The sequence below is a fragment of the Stigmatopora nigra genome, chromosome 8, assembly GCF_051989575.1.
Source record: "Stigmatopora nigra isolate UIUO_SnigA chromosome 8, RoL_Snig_1.1, whole genome shotgun sequence".
In the NCBI taxonomy this organism is placed as follows: Eukaryota; Metazoa; Chordata; class Actinopteri; order Syngnathiformes; family Syngnathidae; genus Stigmatopora; species Stigmatopora nigra.
The window spans coordinates 14,085,433-14,101,410 of NC_135515.1; the positions used below are offsets into that span (position 1 = coordinate 14,085,433).

The 15,978-nt window shown below is 39.2% G+C and overlaps 1 pseudogene across 1 annotated transcript in view; it reads right to left on the minus strand.

The window, feature by feature from the left end:
* LOC144200060 (kinase suppressor of Ras 1-like) overlaps positions 1 to 1,598 on the minus strand; it is a 37,203-nt pseudogene extending 35,605 nt beyond the window's left edge. The window contains exon 1 of the transcript XR_013327030.1: positions 1,337 to 1,598. The product of XR_013327030.1 is annotated as a kinase suppressor of Ras 1-like (transcript). The remainder of the gene's footprint in view (positions 1 to 1,336) is intronic.
* Positions 1,599 to 15,978: the final 14,380 nt, after the last annotated feature.

Consider the following 15,978-nt stretch of genomic DNA (forward strand, 5'->3'; position numbering starts at 1 on the left):
TGAAAGGCAGCGAATAAGGAGAGACACCAGAGGCGGAAAACAACTAGTAAAATCAATGGGTAACCACAAGGTCACACAAAGGGAAGAAAATAGAACATACAAAGGAAAATACAAACTAAACCCCAAGGGAGCCTATGAAGTGACATTGTTAGATTATATGTTGATATAATTCATCATTATGAATATAACAGGAAAGATGGAAATTACCGGTTTAAAATGGGCGACATGAGATGTGCAGACAAAGACTAATGCATATTGATCATTTTAACAGTTAGAATATTGTACTATTCTGCCAGACTCAGACAGAGGAAACACGATAAATGCATTAGCATTAACACTAGCAAGCACCAGATGGGTGATTGACTGTCAGCACGGACACACCCACTAAATCCAAGCACTTCTGTTTTTTTCCCTTTCTAGAGTCTTGTTTCATAGTCTTGTTATAACTCATCAAAATTTGTCAGTTTTTTAATCATCCAATCCAACAATTTCTTTATTTTAATTTGATCATCCGCAGACCATAGGCCGAGTAGTTAGCACGTCGGCCTCCCAATTCTGGGGTTGGAGGTTTGATCCCAGGTCGGTTCCTTACTCTGTGAAGTTTGTAAGTTCGCCTTGGGCTTGCATGGGTTTTCTCCAGGTTCTCCGGTTTCCTCCCACATTCCAAAACATGCAGGGTCGGCAGGTTGAACATTCTAACATGCACCTAGGTATTATTGTGAGCATGAAAGGTTGTTCGTCTCATTGTACCCTGCGAGTGTCTCCCGGTCAGCTGAGATAAGCTCCAGCATGCCCCGCGACCATTGTCGGGATAAGCGCTTCAGAAAATGAATGAATGAATATTTTGTCCGTACAGAATGTATAACTGAAGTTTGCAGTAAAAAACAAACAAAATATATTCATCCATTCCTGTTTAACAATGCTTATCCTGGACAGGTTCCCGGAGCTTCGGAGCCTTCCAAACTGACTTTGAGTGAAAGACAGATCACAACCTAAAATGGTCACCCGCACCAAAATCAGGAAATTTAACCAGTACCCCGTCACAGACTTTGAACAAGTACTAATTCATTGAAAGTTAATTTAAAAAGGGATATTTATTCATGTAGATTTAGTGCTCTATTCTTAAATGTGAGATAGCAATGATAAAGCACAAGCAGAATAAGCTATTTTGACTTTAAACAAATTTGGATAATAATGAAAAGATAAGGGGCCAAGGTTGAACTTACTATTATGAACCAACTGACATAAAAGGAGTCATATCTGTCTTACCTTGGTCTTTCAGTGATAAACCTAACTCATGCATTCACACATACATTGAGTATACATGTGGCATTACCTTAGTTTCCTGGAAGCAGTCTGCTAAAATCTTGATAACGTTCCAGTTTTCCCCATTCAGGTTAATGGTCACTCGAAGTCTTGCTTCATCTCTATCAGCCTTTCCCAGCACCTGCCATTTCCTGCTCAGTGAACAGTCAGGAAAGAACCTGAAACACAACTTCAAACTTGTCCTCTGTGTTTTGTGTATTGTTTACAAGGTGCTGTCAAGAGAAGTTAGCTCTGTACGGTGTGTGTGTTCATGAGTGCTGGGTGTGTGTAAATATCATTGAGGGCAGGGACAGAGACGCGCAGGCAGCTGACTCAACACATTCTAGTTTGGTTGAGCGTGCATTGCACAGCAATGCTAGTGTAGATATTGCATACCATCTTCTCTCAAGCACCACCCTACATCACCACGAGCTCGATCGTATTACTGGAAATTCATTCATTCATTTTCTGAATCACTTTATCCTCGTAAGGGTCGTGTGGTTGCTGGAGCCCAAACCAGCTGACTTTGGCCACAAGGTGGGGGAAACCCTGAATTGGACAGCCAATCACAGGGCACGAAGAGACAGAAAACCCTTCAAGCTCACACTCATACCTAGGAGCAATTTTGAGTTTCCAACCAGCCTACCATGGATGTTTTGGGGATGTGGGAGGAAACTGCAGTACCCGGAGGAAACCCACAGGAAGAACATGCAAATGCCACACAGATGAACATGACCTGGATTCGAACCCAGGACCCCAGAGCTGTGAGGCCGAAGCGCTAACCACTCGCTTCACCGGGCCGCTCGCGCTAAGCAATTAATTTGCATAATTAACTAACTAATTAATTTACATAACAGACTAACTGATTAATTTACATAACCGACTAACTGATTATTTTACATAACAGACTAACTGATTAATTTACATAACAGACTAACTGATTAATTTACATAACAGACTAACTGATTAATTTACATAACATACTAACTGATTAATTTACATAACAGACTGATTAATTTACATAACAGACTAACTGATTAATTTACATAACAGACTAACTGATTAATTTACATAACAGACTAACTGATTAATTTACATAACAGACTAACTGATTAATTTACATAACTGACGAACTGATTAATTTACATAACTGACTAACTGATTAATTTACATAACTGACTAACTGACTAACTGACTAACTGACCGACCGACCGACCGAACCCCACCCGCTCATATGACTTTTGTGCTGACTGTGTCACTTGAGATAGAGATTTATATGCAATATTTTTCTAAGATTTGGTTTTGATTTATTTAATGAAGGATAGCACATATTATTAACATATGTATATTATTGTTAATGAACATATGATAAGATTGTAGCTGAGGGCTAATTTCCATTTATAGTCCATTGTGTAGGTTGAAGACAAATACATACTAGACACACGCACGCACGCATGCACACAACCGCACAAAAGGTTTTGGACAGTTATCACCTGATTTCACCACTTGTTCTATTTGCACAGTAAAGTAAAAAGGAATGTAGTTAGAAATATTAAAATGTAATTAATGTAAAACAAGCGTGGACAGACCTACTGCCACTGCCTGACGCGTGAACGGCGCCATCATGAGGAAAAAAAACGTTTTATTTTGTGCGTTCCATATGATTGCTGTGCGCGGAGAAGACGAGAGTAGTGTGCAATTGCACATTCGCGCAGCTTAGTGGGAACATTGCATGGTAGGTTGACTGAACTCCAAATTGTCCATTGGTATTTGTGTGTACGTGAATGGCTGTTTGTGTCATTGTATTCTGTAGTTGACTGACAACCAAATTAGGGTGTATCTAACTTAGTTACCTGGGATAGGCTCCCACAGGCTTGTAAACATCATGACGATAAGTGAATATATAAATGTATTTTATTTATGTGTGAAGGTAGTTATCTGATTCAATTTACATTAGTTGTAAATGGAACACCTTGCATTTCCTCATTGTTCTCCACCATAACAAAGCAGCTTGCAAAGAACCCATTAATGAAATACAGAAAACTTGATCCGATTCGATCCTATCGAATCAAATCTAATCTCATCTTATCTCATCTAATTCCATCTGCTTTTAAATCAAGATAAAAATATGTTCAGTCATATATTATAATGCTTGTCATTTCCACTTTCTTCCCATCTTGCTCTCAGTTTTTATCAGAAATTGTCAATGGAGGACTGCAACACCCACTAGAGCAGGAGTCTCAAACCGGTCCTCAAAAGACTGCAGAGGGTGCAGGGTTTCGATCAAACTGAACAAGCGAACACCATTTGCAAGAGTAATCAGTTGATTGCACCCAAGTGCTACTTATTTAAGAAGACCCCTTATTGGTTAAACTGTCGACATTGGATTGGTTGAAACGAGGTTGAATCGGTTTTAGACCTCTGCATGAATTGAACGGAACGGAAAATTGGGTTCATCTCGCCACAGCGCCCCCCATTCTTTGTGGGATGGTGTAATTACAGTTTAAAATTATGATATTTTTAAAATTAACACCCCTCCAAAAGTTTTCCCATGTTTCACAGTACTTAAATACCAAGGCGGGGTGGCAAAAGATTTTCGCTGACAATCCTCCAGACGCTCGAGGCCTGACCACTATAGACTTTCACGTTTAGATGCCGGGATTGACAGTGATCAGGCCAGCATCCAGGCCAACTCTTCCAATCGGAGGCACCGGTGGGGGATGGACAGCCGCCGATCACTGCACTCCCAATTCGTTGCCTCGCTCGTCTGCTCCTTGTTGGTACGCTCAGCCTGTTTCCGGGGTGTGGCCTGCACCGCCCTTTCATAGCCTGTTTCCAGAGTGATGCCTGTGCCCCTCCAGACCTCATCCACGTTGTACATTCCACACCCATAATTCCTTCTTTGTTAAAGCATAGCTGTCCAAGAAGCCTGAAAGATCTTAAGGTCTAATTACTAAATCAACTTAATTAAAAGACTAGCAAGCCTTAAAAAAAATCCTTATATTACTTTGTAACTGAACCCTCCTACTAATATTCAAATTAATGCCCACTTTGGGCGGGGGTAGAGAACACTTTTAAGATTGTTTCAGAAAATGAGAGGTTGTCCTTTTCCTTGCGAATAAAGAGAATTGACCATAGAGGCTACAATAATGTCTTGTATATGTTTTGTAAATTATCTCACAAAATCCTTTAGAGCAAAAATAAGAACACCATCAAAAGAAGTGAAGATCGTCTCTGCACTCTTGGCCTACCAAAATAAATGGGTAAAAATTGGGTTTTAAATTCTGCATGATTAACACAAACTATTTTTCGAAGAGTGTGGGGAATGATCTGAGATTGTCATCCTGGTGAGATTAGATTGTTATTTATGGAATTTGTGTCTTTATGGTTTTTGTGGAAATTGTTTAGTATATGTTGGGTTCATTAAAAAAATTGCTTTTCTATGTCAACTGCGCTGGAAAAAGCTGTATGCTTTTTTTGAAACAAACTCCATTTTCTGTGTGAACTGCGCTAAAATTAAATTTTCTATGCGGCAAAAAAAGCTGAGCATTTTTAAAAGAAAGTCGTGTTTCTTTGTGGTCTGCGCAGATAAAAGGCTGTGCATTTATTGAAATAAAGGCACATGCCTGTATGGTTCGAGCGTAGAAGCTGTGTGCTCTACTGAAATAGTTTATGTGTGACTTGTGACGAAAGCAGCTGCTTTCTCAACCGTGTTTTCGAAATATTTAATTTGGAGTTGGTTACAAATAAATTAATAATCCACATTGTGCGTAATAACAATCTGTGTTTGTTTTATGTGTGTGTGTGTGTGCGTGTTTGTGTGTGTGCATGTTTGTGTGTGTGCTTGTGCGTGCATGTTTGTGTGTGCGTGTGTGTGTATGTGTGTGTGTGTGCGAACATGTGTAATCCGGTTGCTTGCACTGACATACAGACGAGAAAAAGATTCTGATCAAAACTGTTATGTGTGACCTCCACGTGGTCCATAATTGCAGTATGGGACCAATGACGGTAATCACAGTTTTTTTTTCTTTCTTAAAAATTGACATTTTTGGAAATATGTGATCTCTCTAATTACAATTTGTGATACAAAAATTTAGAGACAAATAGACAAAAGATAAACAAAATTAACTATTTTGATTTAATAACAAAGAATTATGTAAATGACCTAATTCAGGAATTATCATATTTATTATTGTTGCTTTCTAGAACAGTGTTTTGATTATATTAGTAAGATTTCCGGAAATGTATATAGTACATGTACATGTTCATATTCCGTGCGTGACTTTTATTGTGAAGGTCCAAAACTTAGTACCAACAGTTGACATGTGAACAGACGAGTTTCTAAGTCAGTTTTATAGCTGAAGCAGGACAATTTCTCACAGTGGTTGGATGTCTTTCATGAACAAACAGAATATAATAAAACAAACTGAAAACCATTAGACAAGACCATTATCTATCATTGGGGATGCTACAGTTAAAAATCACCAAAGCCTGCTTCTTCAAGCCGCCAACCATCGGATGGAAAAAAAACATCAATGAGTTGCTAGCAAGTCCGGTGGTCAAGATATTGTGGAATTATGCCTAAATGAATCCTCAATATAAGCAATGTCTAATGCCTTAAAGCAGTGGTCTCAAACCGGTTCCACATAGGGCCGCAGTGGGTCCTGGATTTTGTTCCAACCGATCCAGTGCCGACATTTTAACCAATCAGGTGTCTTTAAAATAAGTAGCACCTGACTCTAATTAACTGATTGCACTTGCAAAAGGTATCCTTGTTGAGTTGGAATGAAAACCTGCACCCACTGAGGCCCTTTGAAGACCGGTTTGAGACCACTGCCTTAAAGTAAACTTGTATAACTCTCTATATAAGCCCCCGCGAATCTTGTAAATATCCTGGGTACGTGAGTAAGTAAGTGGTGTTTGCGCTAAAACAATGACAATGGATTGCAGATGTTTCCTGTTTTCGTGAGTCCTTAAAAAGACGTGAGCTTGCATCAAAGATCGAGTTCTTCCTCCGAAGCTAAATGAGCATAGTGCGCTTATTCATTCTTCCATAAATGGAGACGGACAGTAACATTAAAAACATAACTACTAAAAAAATGGATGACATTAAAGAACTGATAAATAAGTAGAAATAGAAGATGACAGACAGTTGCTAAACCAAGTCTAGACAAGAATTAAAGGAACAAATTGAAAGTAATGAAAACAACTAACTGATCTTCAAGATGAAAAAGAGGATGAAGAAGATGAACGTGCAGGGCTACTGCTAAACCGGCTCTCACGTTTTGTCAGGATTTTGGTGGTGGTGTGTATGTGGATGTTTCCTTGAATGTGCTGTCTGGGTGACCCTTTCTTACGTGACCAGGTGTGCTTGAATGGTAATTACCCCTTGTGTGTCTATTTATACATTGCGTCCTGATATGTCTGGTTGGTGGATCATTGCTTGCGTTTGGTCATATCGTCTCCCAAAAATATTGCACATTCAAAAATATTGCACATTCAAAAATATTACACATTCAAAAATATTGCACATTCAAAAATATTGCACATTCAAAAATATTGCACATTCAAAAATTTTCCACATTCAAAAATATTCCACATTCAAAAATATTGCACATTCAAAAATATTGCACATTCAAAAATATTGCACATTCAAAAATATTGCACATTCAAAAATATTGCACATTGTTATTGCACACCCTGAAGTTGTTGCACAGAAGGGATTGTGTGTCGTGCTAATGTAAGTTCAGAGTCCTGATGGCTGTGGGGAAAAAACTGTCTTTAAGCTTATTTGTCCATACTTTGTGAGACCTGTAGCGTCTGCCAGAGGGTAGTAACTGTAACAGGTTGTGACCAGGGTGATATGGGTCCACGATAACGCTCTGCTATGCCGAGGTAATGAGGGCTGGCAATATCTTCCAGTGAGGGCAGCAGAGAGCAGCCGACGATCTTCTGGGCATTGTTAATCACTCTCTGTATGGCCTTTTTGTCTGCTGCCGTGCTTCCAGCGAACCATACTGTAATGCAGTATGCCAGGATGCTCTCCTCCACCATGGCTCTATAGAAAGTTACCAGAAGCTTTGTGTCCAAGTGGTTCCTTCTGAGTACCCTCAGAAAATTGAGTCATGTCTGGGCCTTTTTCGCCGCTAACGTGGTGTTCAGGCAGGTTCCGGATGATTATTCCAGGGAACATTTAAAAATTGTCACCTTGTCAGAACAAGCTGTGAGCACCCAGCTACTGCATCAGGGTCAGCAGCCTTTCTGGTGTTCACGGTCCGCAATAACCATCTCACTTCATGTTCCTTAACCTTCAGTGTACTGCTGCAAGGTGGTGTATGTATTGAGACTGAATCTGATTTGTCAGTCTAAAAGCGGGCAAAGTAACGATTCAGTCCATCTGCTAGTAAGGCATCTGTGTTACGGGACACCTTATTATTGTAATTGGAAATGCGTCGTAATCCCTGCCACATCTTCTTTGGGTTATTTTCTGTGAAGTGCTTTTCAATTTTCCTTGTATATGCTGCCTTGGCCTTTTTAATGCCTCTCTTCAGCTCTGCTCGGGCAGCACTGTAATGTACCTTGTGCCCTGACCTGAAGGCGGTGTTACGGCATTTAATGAGTACCCGTGTCTCACTGGTCATCCAGGGTTTTTGGTTAGGAAAAACCCAAATACGCTTATTAGCACTGTCCATACAGTTTTGATATAAGAAGTGTTAGACTACAAGCCCTGATATCTGACTCTACCTGACTATAACATTTTGTTGTCTATATTAAACTATAATGGGCTTGTCGTTTTAACAAAGGGCATGTTCAAAATTCGAAGAGAAGACCAAGATGCGCCGGGTTTCTCCACATAATATTTATTCCCAATATATAAATCAAATTCGGAGCTGCTCCCCACCACAGCTCTGGGTCAAAAGAACAACCCCACACAAGTTACACAGCCTTTTACATGCTTGATGGTCCGCGAAGGTCCCGGGGCTCCGCCCTCTCCGGCGACCGTCCAAATGTCCCAGCAACACTGCGCTCGCTCATGTATCGCGCATGTACAGGTGGACGTGCCCACATACATCAAAGAGAACACTCTCCTCGCGCGTGTAATCAAAGAAGCGATGCAAAGCCCCGCTTCACTGCGATGATTTGTGGGCTCAGCGGGAGTGCAGAGGGGTCAGTTCTGGGACACCCAAGCTTCACTGTAATGAACCAAAAACAAGATTAAAACGTCCCAGTCTTCATTCCCTCTCTTCGTCTCTGAAGAGAACACACCAACAAATAGCACGCAGGTTAGTAAGAAGATCCATACTCACGTGTTCAGCGGAGGTGTAGAGTGGTCAGTTTGGGGCGACTGTGCATACTTACCGTTAGGGAGTGGTCCCACTACACTTTCGATTAAACAAACAATCTTTCCAGGCAGGTAATGCTCTCTTGTTGTGATGCAAGGGATCCACTTGGGAAACAGAAACCGGAAGCAACAAAAACACCAAAGAACACACACCAGAAGTAACTAATTGCTTCCATACCATAACCAGATGTCAGCTTGGGATCAGGGGCATGGCACCGGAAAAGACATTTACTACACACTAGTCACGGAATGTTTCCCAACGATTTTCCACTCCTGTTTAATTTGAGACAGGTAAAATTTTGGTGGCCACTGAATTGTCAAATTATAATTATTATATTTATTTGGGGCGGGGGGCTTTCGCTGGTAGCTTGCTCCGCCATTAACAGCCAATTGTCAGATACTACCGTAATACCTGTAGTCATCCTAAACCAATCGTTCACTGATGGGTCACTGATAGGTTCATCAATAATTACCCTTCTTTGTAATTATCAATAACTGCAGGCAGACATCTTATTCAATTATTGACATTTAATTAAATAAATTGGATCACAGATAAGAACCTTAAGGCAAGATACATCAAGCAACAAGGATTCCCCTTCATTTCGAAGCATCTCCTCGAAAAGCCATTTTCGTACGACTTTAAGGCATTTGGATAAAAACAATCACGCCTTCATTTGACCTAACAATTACATAGAGAAGCCCGAAGTGCGTCACGAGTGTTATGGAAGTGGCAGATATCCCGAGTATTTGCTGCCTCCCGATCAACAGCCCTCAGACCCCGATACTGGGTGAGATGTAGCATAAACAATCCTTGGATAAGTAGTCCACGTGAGAGTGGACCAGGCGGCTGTTTATGACCTCGAGCCGAACAAAAGAAAAAAATGATGTAATGATTTAACAAAGAAATGAATTACTACACATATATGCATAATAGTAATACAGAATAAACCCAACATTCCCCCTTTTTATAATATGTATGTTATTAATCATTTCTTAGTAATCACAAATGGAAATGTCGGTGACTGCGATCTTATCCGCCTACTCCTTACTAACATGGCTGGTCTGAAAAAGAAAGAACATGATCATTTTCGTCCAATTCGTCCTCGGAATTACCGTACTCCTGCCTCACTGCTTTCCCCGGTACGTTTCATAAGCAGAGATATAATTAGTGTAGTTTAGAATTTGTAGGGGCAATTGCAGTAGTTATAAGTCGGTTTCCTCTTGAAACGTTTCAATTTAGACAACCTTCCTACAGTAGGAAAGGTGCATCCGTGTCCCCCCTTCAGCTACTTTGATAGCTGTTGGCGTGGTTAGCAACATGGACCCTCCCACTTTGCGTTGCTCCAATGTTTCTTCTTTATGCTGCGTATCAGCACCCAGTCTCCAAGAATCAGCGTCACTTCGCCCGTTTCCTGTTGAGAAGCAAAATCTCCCTCTGATAGCTTAAATTTGGTGTTTTTCTAAAGATTTCCTCACTTAGTCTGCTATATTTGTCTCATCATCCAATTCTCAATGTGTAGTGAATAACAGCAATTTGTAAGGTCTACCAAACAGGATTTCATATAGGGTCCGCCAACTGTGGATGTTAGGTGCAATAATTTTGCAACGAAATATGAAACCTAGTGCCAATTTCCTCAATTATTTTATTAACAAAATGGGTGCCATTATCCCTATAGATAGTTTCTGGAATTCCATATCGTGGAATGATATCCTACTTAATTCAATAAAATCCTTATGTATCTTTTGAAATGGATATGTAGCTTTGGAGAATTGCCCGCGTTTTGGCCGTACAGCCCATTGAGGTTATGCCTAGCATAAGTCAAATATGCTATACATATAGATTTAAACCATAAGTTTTGTAGTGCCGTTGTTGCAAGGTCACCACCCTCCTTGTCGAGACATAGGACTTCCCTTGACTCAAGCTAAGCAAGCTAAGGTCCCAATTTGTTTTGTTTTTTAACAATCTCTCACGCCATCCCCAAAGCCTAATGGCGATTTCAGAAATCAATTCCAAATTTTCAAATTATTTTCCACCTTGATATTTTATTGATAGATTATGTCTCGGTGGCCTGCCAATCAGAAAACACAAAAAGACAAACCATCATTCACGCTCACACTCATAAACAGAAAAATTTAAAGTGTTCAACCAGTCTAGCATCCATAATTTCATTTTGTGGGAGTAAACTGGAGTACCCGGAGAAAATCCACAAATTCTCGAGGACGCCAGGAATACCCCACATTCCGGAAGGTCTGGATCCACCCCTAGATCCTTTAAGACACACACACCCACGCTAGCATTTTAACCGTTTGTAAAAAAAATTACACAAATCACACAAAGTTATATCCTTTTTAATGCTATCAGTTTAGCTGTTTGTTCCCAGAATTGAGGTGGCAATAGTTTCACATCTTAGGTTTTTCTTTTCACAGCCGTCATGACCTAATGGCCCCCTATCATTTTTGGAAAATCCCAATTCCCTCTAATAGCATGCCAATCACCTTTTAACGCGGCCATCCAAATTTGCTTCAACTCCATCCAGGTGATAAGATAATGTCCCCCATTTGTAAGACAAATTCCTCCACGCCAATTTTATGCGACATGACGCCGTCTACGGCCTTTATCACGTCGCCTTGAGTCCAAATCCTATGAACCAAAATAACACGGCACTGCTCACTCCCCACATTAGGGTTGGCAACTTCGATCACCGTCGAATTTTGCTCATCCCATTTTATTCATAGACAAACCCATCGACCTAAAGCGTCACTTGTTTCAAAACATGAAAGGGCCCACTAGAATTTGGGTATCCAGCGTCAAATAGAGCCTATTTACACATTTGTCTCGAATTTGTTTTGGATATGGGTCCCCAATTCCCCAAATATCCCATAATTCATGCACCAACACATCCTGTAAAAAACCCAAAGCGACTAACAATCAATTTTTTAGCCAGATTTTGAAATCCGGAGAATTGGTCCTTTCCCCCCTTATTTAAGCTTGTTGTTGCCAATCGTTATCACTGAAACATTCAGGCGTATTAACCCCATCATTGCAATGCTATGAATTTCAAGCTAAAGTTCTCCTAATTTGCATGCCCTTAAAGCAATAGAAAGCAACGTCATTTGGTTGTATCAATTGACCAATGCTTATCCAATCCGTAATATCCTTAAAGTCATCAATATGACCTGTGCCCAAGCATATTTCCTTCCGCCAGGACAACAGACAACGTTCTTTCAAGTGCACTTTGAAAAACATTCCATGTTACTCCGGTCTTAGGGAAAACATGCTCATCCTAAACCAAATATTTTATTGACAATTCACCGAATTATTTGGATGAATGCCATGAATTTCCTCATGCCATTGCATTGTTAATTTCCCGTCTGATGTCGTTAACAGCCAAATAACTCTCAATACCTAAGATATACTTTGCAAATCACCGCATACGATGTTTACTTAAGACAAGAGTCATTTACCATAGCTCCCTGTTACCAAAATAAAAATATACAACAATTAAATTAGAGAAATCAACCTTTTGTTAGGGATTTCCTAATGACAATTTTCAATGTTTTAAAAAACCTCAAATTGTCACCAATATACCATAATATTGTAAATTTTTCCATCCTCACCTTTTCTTTAACCATCCAACCTCCTGGATTAAAGTATTTTGAACAATCAAACTATTCAAAAGTAGTATTAATAATATTTTATCCTCCAAAAGCTACTTTCCTTTAACTAAGAGCCCTTTGAAATCCACAATTGCTCAAAAATGACTATTTTGCTCTATTCCCAAATCCAAAGCTTTTTACCAAATCAACCTTTTACTAAACAGATTTTCTATCACCTTAATATACATTTCTGTTTAAAACCCGAAAAATGAATGCGAAAGCATTCAAATAACCTTGCATTCCTTGCAGACCATGTATTGCTCTAATTCTGAAAAGTCCAAACAGAAAACGCCATAAGCCACTAACTATAACCTCCACTCTTGCTGCGAAAGTTGCATTGTTATCTTCTGTTTACAAACCAGCGAGTCACCACTTGAAACGTTGCCTCTTTTTTTCTGTGGCCTAATACTATGCTTTTTAGAGAAGACAACCATTAAACAGACATATTAACCCCTCTTCTGATATCCAACTACATCACAATATTTTTTCCAAGACCCCATATTCAGAATATGTATGCTGCAAGCACAACAATATAGCAAAAACCCATTTTCTGCCCTCAAGTTTGCTTCAGCACCCCCAAGGCCAATTATTATTATTGTAATGTCTTCACGGAAGGGATCCACAAAATTTTAGTCGTTTACACGGTCCGTGCGCACCCGAAAGCCCAAAACAGTTAACTCGTCTGCCCCGCGGCTCACGTTTCACTCCCAGTCGACACATTATTTCGCAAGTCTAGAGCATAATAAACACACAGGTGACATTCCCCGCTAAACATTTAAATGACCATTTTGTATATATTCTTTCGTCTTTTAAACACCATCTTCCCACTAGCGGACGGGATCAAAACCAGGCCAAGCTGCAATAAGCCTTTACATTGCTGTAAATTGACAGTACATATCGGTTATATTAACAAAGCACCTCCAGCACTTGGAAATAACCATTCTAATTGTTTTTATACAAGAGCCAGCATCACACAAAACCCAATTGAATTGTAATCACAAAAACGTCTGTTAGGTCTGAAAATACAACTTCAGGAACAGGCTAAGAAAGAGTGAGATCAATTTATATAGAAAATAGGTTTATTACCAGACTGCAAAGCGGACAGTGAGAGTTCCTACAGTGGGGTCTATTGGGGTAGACCTGCCAACTGGTTTAATAATTGTTTGTTCATGTCGAGCCAATGTGTCCAAACTGGTTTTACAATGGTTTGTTAGGACAGTGGAATGTAGGATGAGCCAACTAGCTGGCCTTGCAATTGTTTGTTCGCACTACAAATTGTAAGATAGCTAACTAGCTGGCCTTGCAATTGTTTCCTTGAATTGTGGAATATGGCCAACTCACTTTGGAACTGTTTGTTCGAAACGCGCAATATAAGATAGGCTGCGGCAGTTTGTGTGTGCTATAAAAATATCATGTTTGCATACAACCTAAACCTGCTAATGTCTAACCATATTAGCCCAAAGTGTTGTTTACATAAGCTCTGTCCTACATCACTGTCTTAGAAATATTACCCTATAGTTCCTAGGAAAAGACTGAGCTCTGTTCATTCAGAGAGAATTGCGAGGAAGGCAGGCTGTGAGAGGTTCACAGCAGTCGGAGCATTCTCCAACCATCCTGCAGTCCGGTAATAAACCTATTTCCTATTTAAATTGATCTCACTCGTTCTTAACCTGCTCCTGAAGTTGTATTTTCAGACCTATCAGGGTCCTGTTCAACGCGATGTTCCTGCAACTCTAATCGAATGACCAGTGAGTGTGTCCTAAATGCAGGCAAAACTGACAGTTGTCACCAGGACTTTGGACAGATAAGTTTCAGTCATGTGCAGGGTAAAAGGTAATTGATCAGTGTCAGACAGTTGAGTATTTGTGCTGACATGTCAACCCAATCACAAGACTAGGATTGATTATTCAGTCAGACAGTTGGGTGTTTATGCTGACATGTCAGCCATAAGGATGACTACGATGCTGTTATACTCACAAAAACGAATACAATATGAACACGCAATTGCAGCAAGAGACTTTTTCTTATTTTACACTTTATACCTGGATTAACCAAATCAAATACCGGTGTCTCCATTAATTTTCTAGCTCAACATTCTCATATCCAAAATGCACATTCCAAATCATTCTAAGCCACCATTCCTTGTTTTCAGAGACCTTCTAGTCTGGGTAATCATGTAATATATACCCCCATTTTCTACAAATTATCTCTGATTTTTGTCGAACTTTACCAATTCTCTTCTCCCTCTATTTTTGTTAAACTTCCTCCGCTCCCGTCACCTATATCGGTAAATATTTTCCCCGTCAGCCGAGGAGGCCCCGCTATTTTTCCTTACCAAACAGCACTTTCCCGCCGCCTCGGTCTTAAATATATACCCGTCATCCGAGGGAGCCCCTTATTTCGCCATTAGTGTCTGTGGAACAAGCCTTCACACTTTTATCCATTCACATATTATATATATATTATATATTATATATTATATATTATATATATATATATTATATATTATATATTATATATATATATTATATATATATATTATATATATATTATATATATATATTATATATATATTATATATATATATTATATATATATATATATATATATATATATATATATATATATATATATATATATATATATATATATATATATATATATATATATATATATATATATATATATATATATATATATATATATATATATATATATATATATATATATATATATATATATATATATATATATATATATATATATATATATATATATATATATATATATATATATATATATATATATATGTATATTACCTCTATGCATTAGTGCATATATTATCCTGCAAGTTTATCATTTCATGCATTTTAAGCTGGCCAGCAAACCCATATTTATATATCCATAAATATAGCTGTCTAATATTTTAAAGCGCTTTGTCTTTCCACAAATTTCCAATCCTTACAAGGTAGACTTTTTTGCATCGTCATCCAAACCCGCCTTACCACACGTGTTTCCCATATTTTACTTTTTTGTAGTGAGTTTGTGTGCCTCACACAGTTAACTTTTCTTTTTACCCCTTCGATTGTATTTCCTAGGCTTATCTTAATTTTACTGCAGAAACCACACAGACACCATACAACGTTTACAATATATTTGTGCCTACCCTTGAGACACAGGCCACTTTCCAGCAAAGTGCCCCAAAAATGTACCTGCCATTGACTGGTATAAACACAGAGGGATTTTATCGCCGTCACCCAGAATACGAGTCACATTACCCAGAATGGACCTTCACATTCAATGTCCCTTTAACGCATTTGGAAACTCCGCCAGAACATGCAGACATTAATGTGGACTTACACGAGATTGCACCAGATGTCTCCCTCCAGCAGGATAAGTCTTCAACCGTCGAGAATCCAGGCGCCCCCGTCGAAAAATCCGGCCCACTAAGGGTTTTGAAGACGCCGTGCGCACGGTCTCTTACCAGATGTCGAACAGTAGCGCCTGGGTTCCCGCTCCGGTATATTGACCTCCAAAGCTCCGAAGGACCAAATGATAGGTTCATTAATAATTACCCTTCTTTGTAATTATCAATAACTGCAGACAGACATCTTATTCAATTATTGACATTTAATTAAATAGATTGGACCACGGATAAGAACCTTAAGGGGAGG